This window comes from Seriola lalandi, unplaced genomic scaffold (genome assembly GCF_002814215.2).
Source record: "Seriola lalandi dorsalis isolate HSWRI2012SDOR001 ecotype SW California unplaced genomic scaffold, Sedor1 jcf7180002055009, whole genome shotgun sequence".
Classification (NCBI taxonomy): Eukaryota; Metazoa; Chordata; class Actinopteri; order Carangiformes; family Carangidae; genus Seriola; species Seriola lalandi.
Window position 1 is genome coordinate 314096 of NW_019525552.1, and position 5000 is coordinate 319095.

The 5000-nt window shown below is 39.6% G+C and overlaps 1 long non-coding RNA gene across 4 annotated transcripts; it reads left to right on the forward strand.

Moving 5' to 3' along the window:
* Nucleotides 1-395: 395 nt before the first annotated feature.
* Nucleotides 396-3987, forward strand: LOC147817161 (uncharacterized). 4 transcript variants are annotated; one of them, XR_015436601.1, is made up of 4 exons: nucleotides 396-529; nucleotides 1282-1328; nucleotides 2153-2493; nucleotides 2774-3987. It is a non-coding gene; the product is annotated as an uncharacterized LOC147817161 (long non-coding RNA). The 4 variants fall into 4 exon arrangements; XR_015436599.1 differs by having other exon boundaries at nucleotides 3561-3987; XR_015436602.1 differs by having other exon boundaries at nucleotides 414-529; nucleotides 1227-1328; nucleotides 3561-3987.
* Nucleotides 3988-5000: the final 1013 nt, after the last annotated feature.

The following is a 5000-nucleotide window of genomic DNA, read 5'->3' on the forward strand; positions in this document are numbered from 1 at the left end:
ATCTGAACACAGTTAATGTTGTTGTTTTCTTCATTACAGTGACTAACTACCTGCTGTACATTTAAACTGAGCAGTTCTGCTCCAGCACCCACAGCTCTCTGCTGCTTATAGCGACTTTCACTGATTCAGCTTTTGTTTACATGCTGTTTAGAACTGATTGTTACTTTAGCTTAGCAGTTAGCTCTGGCTTCTCTCTCTCTCTTGCTCAGTGTCTCGGACCAACTAATTAACTTGTTCATAAGAGTGTTGTGTTTTTGTATCTTCAGAATATTGTATTGTGATGTTTATTACAGCTTCAGTGATGTCTGCTGTCATGCTGCTAACCGGAGCTACAAACAAACAGCATGTTAGTTATTCCTCACAGATCCCTGAGTCTCTGGAACATGGGGAACAATGAGGAACTGGATGATGCCCGGCGATGGGAACCATGAGCGGGAGGCTGGAGACAACAGTCCAGACCAAGCGGCAGCTGCGCGGGAGACTTCTGCTCCTCACTGTGTTTCCTGGTCCTCTCTGTCTGAGTGAACAAGTGTGTACAAGACAGTTTTCACTTCACTCATTCACTTCACTCATTCACCTCTCATCAGCTGGTTTCAGCTTTAAACCAGCTGACAACATTAACACATACTAGCAACACACAGTAAAATTAGCTTCTTCTACATTGAATTAAATGCTGTTATAGCTAGCGCGCTAATCGCGGTTAGCTTCTCACTTTAACACGTTAATGACGCAGTATAAACACACATACTTAATGACATTTGTTTATCCGTCTATAGCATTATTTAATCAGAAATAAACGACGCGAACACAAACAACGTCACAAAAACAAGTGTAAATGTTTTCTTACCTGATATTTTTGCAGGATATAAATTCACTTAACTTCTCTCAGGTGACCAAACAGATTCAGTCTTTCCTAATATTCCCGTTCTCCATTAAAACCCTACAACTCAAATCCGCTCAAAATAAGAATTTATCAGATATAAAATGATCCAGGAAACAGAAGACTAGCAGCAGTGAGGAGTGAGACACCCAGCAGCAGCTCTCCCGCTCAACACCTACTTTCTAATCTGATTCGTTATGTGTTTATATTGGTCAATTTAAATTCTACTTGTAACCTCAGTGTCACACGCTTGTATATATTACAGTATATGCTAAATGAGGTTTAAATGGATGATTGATACATCTTTTATGTTCTGAAGTCTTAGACTGCCTCAAACATTTCATAGTCAGAAGATGAGCTGCTTGACATGTCCTTATTTTTCCTTCTGTGTGGGACGGCAGAATCCAGCTCGGATCAGAACTACACCATCCGAAACCAGCAAGAAACAGTAAGTCATGCACATGACTCCTCCCATTATACGTGTATATAGACTCACATTAGGGTCAAAATGACTGAGCTTGTAAAGTGACCTTAACAAATAATTCCAATGTTTGTAGTTGTAAATCAACATTTGTTAACCTGTAAACAAATGGGAGTGGGGGAGTTAGCAGCTGCCTTGCTGGCATTGTTCATTGATGAATGAATAAACCGATTTCATTATAAGAATGCAAAATGACAAGGAAGGGAATGGTAGCATCTTTATTTATGACAAATGGACAAAAAGAAGGTGATGCAGAAGACATTTTAACCATGAAACATGAGAGACAAGTGACAAAATGTATATAAAGTGACATTTTGTTTGTGATTCTATGTAATAATAACAATAATGACTAATAGTTAAAACAATAATCTTAATCAGTATTGATAACAATTATAATGCTAACAATTATAATGATAATGGCAGCAATGAACGTGTGCACGTACAGAACATAGAGCTGCCCCCCATTTTCATTAGCGCTACCATTAGCAGCTAGCTTGCTGTCATTGTCATTAATGAATGAATTTAACGATTTATAAGATTCTTCAAAATAATACAATGTAAAAAAGTGGGACTTTCTAAATGCACTGTGTGTCTAACTGATTGATCTGTCCAGCAGCCATCTCTAGTTTTCTTTCCCACCAGGGAGTTTCTCTAGGATGAGCTGTAATTCAGGCAGATGTTCTTACAGCTGCTTTCACACCACTGCTGTGATATTAACATGTGAAACCTTTCTCTGTCTCTCTCTCTCTCTCTCTCTCTCTCTGTCTCTCTGTATCTGTCTCTCTCTCCAGGTGACAAAGAAGCTGCTGCTGCTTCTGAAACAGTTGCCTGGGTTACCAATGTTGGTGTGTTGGATTTCCAGGATGGCGGCCGGATTGATGACACCACATCTTGGAGGTGGACCCCCGGAGGAGCCTGTTGTCTCATTGAGGCATAGCGGTCTGAGCTGGAGGGGAAGCACAGGATGCTCGGCCTGACTGTTGCCAAGGTGATCCGGAGGATCTCCTGGAGGAGTGGAGGCTCCACTGTTGGAGGAGGACACATGGGGCAGAGGAGACGCTCCTCCTCATCCAGGATCTCCACGTCACCCTGGACGTCTCTTTGCTGGATTCTCTCTGCATCCAGGACACAGGTTTGTTCATATGGACATTAACCTTTATAATAACAAGCTACATTTTTAATTAAAGATAATTACTGTCATTTTACATAGATTTGTATGTCATTTAAGAAAGCAGAAAAAATACAGTATAAATAATACAGTAATTTTTCTTTCTTCTTTGGCTGTTAATTCACAGATCATTTCTGTAATTTCACAGACTTTTGTTCACAATTTAAAAAAAAAAAAAAAAATTACTGTTAGACAACTTATTTATTTTCTGTAAAATTAGGATTTTTTTTTTTTTTTTAAACAGTGCAGTGGAGCATTTAGCAGTTAAAGAGGAACTGGTGGAGACCAAACACGGAGCTAAAAGAGAGGGAACACTGGGCTTTCCACATCAGTCATAATGTTTCTCCCTTACTGCTGGCTGTGTAAATAAGGAACTATTTGCCATATCAACTTAAAAGGTGATGATACGTCAGTGTTACGTTCACAACTTGTTTCCACTGCCCCCTAGTACCCCAAAAAAGTTACTACAGGTTTAACAAACCCAGTTTCAGACTGGGTGTAACTTCCTCATTGTGTAACATCTGTCAGCAGGAGAGATTTGATCACTACTTCTGATTTCTAAGCACATGACTACAAATTTCAGATGGCACCAAATTATAGCCGAGTTTCCACAAGAGTGCAGCAAAAGTGTCTATAAATACAGGTCTTCTCTGTCCTGAGGAGTCGTATTTCGGTTTGACACAGAATCTGTTTGATTGTTAATCTCTAAAAGAGATACACACTGCTGTACCTCAGTGTTTTCTCACAGTGTTATGGAAAAGTTATATATATATATATTTAATATATACACTGTATATTTAAACCCACTTAAAAACTTTCTAGTTTGGTCCCTGCACAAGTCAAATAAATCATTTTAAATGTGTAGCGGTTCCCAACCATGAAATGGTGCAGGACCTCCACCATCTGGTGAGGACACTGGTCAGACTGGTTTGACAAAGATGGCTGAACACCCCATTTGGTCTCAGCAGGGTGAATCTCCATCACGGTACCTCCGGCTCTCCCTCTCTCTAAATGTCTCTTTTCTTTTCCAGACGAATCAGTGACAAAACCAATCCTCGTACCCAAGCTTCATTTCTGTTCTGATCCGGTTTGGTTTGGTTTAGACAACTTAAACTGCTCAATTAAGGTTGGGAAAGGTCGTCTTCATGGTTTAAAGAAACGATAATGATAGAATAGTGTAATTTGACTGAGGGTCATAAATGTAACCTGCTAACCAAGAAGAACTTCAGTTTCTGGGCCATGAGCATTGACACCCTGCATAAAATCACTGTTTTATAATTTTGCAGTTAATAGAAACAAAAATATACGTCAGTAAAACACTTGAGATGTGTAACTGGTCATACTGTTAGCCTGTACAAGAGCAGCACTTGGGCCAAGGAAATACTGTTTAGGCTGTGGTGGTGAGCCAGAGGTGTGAGCCCCACTGTATTGTCAATAAATCAACTGAACTTCAAATAAGCATTTTCTCCTGTCCTTTTGTAGAGGAATGTTCAGTTTAAGATAGGAAGCACTGAAGCTCCTTTCCTTATCATTTAAAATTTTTGACCAGCTCTTATCATGGCTGCTTCTCAGTCCCACATAAATGTAGAAACAACAGAGCATGATCCAAAAAACATTTGGGAATCCATAAATACAGATTTCTTCTCTTTGAAATCCACTTAGGAGACATCATGAAGAACAAGCACATCATCTTGATCATCATCATAACAATCCATACTTCCGAAACCCCGCTCACTGCACTCAAACATTACTCAACAAATGTATAAAAAGTCAAAACTCTATATAGCCTACTTATGTCTGAATATAATTCACTATGGTCCCAACTCAGTTGCTTATTTTTATTTTATTATTTTAATTGCTCAATTCTTTGTACTTGTACATTTCTTTAATGTTATATTACTTCAATTTAAATACTTCAATCCTGTTTGTTTTGTTTTTGAGGTTAGGAAGGGAGTATTGTCCATGTGTTATAAATAAAGTTAGTTAAAAACAAAGTTCTCTCCCTCTCCTTAATCCTTAGGACCACATCCCAGTTATATTACTGCACGCATTACACGCATGCGCAGATGTATGCCGGAAACTACACTTCCGCACTAATCCTGAAGAGGCAGCAGAAGCAAGAAAACGAGCAAAATTACACTGATTTATCATTTCTGTGGTAGATTTGCAGTAAGTTTAAGAACGAATATTGTTACAGGAGTATCGCAGAACCTTTCAGGAATAGCTCAGTACGTTGGTTGTTTACGTAGCGGGAGAGAGAGAGAGTGAGTGAGTGACCGGCGCAGAGAGTTAGCTAGTTAGTTAGCAGTTAGCAGTCTGCTAACTGAACATTAGCGCTGTTTATGCTTCAACTACAGCTACTGCTCCTCGCGCCAGAGTTTCCCGCGTCTCCCGCTGTGCTTCCCGGCTACAGTCGGCTCTGCTCGGCTCTCTGTCAACGTCACTGCTCGTCACTGCTTCAAACAAATCAT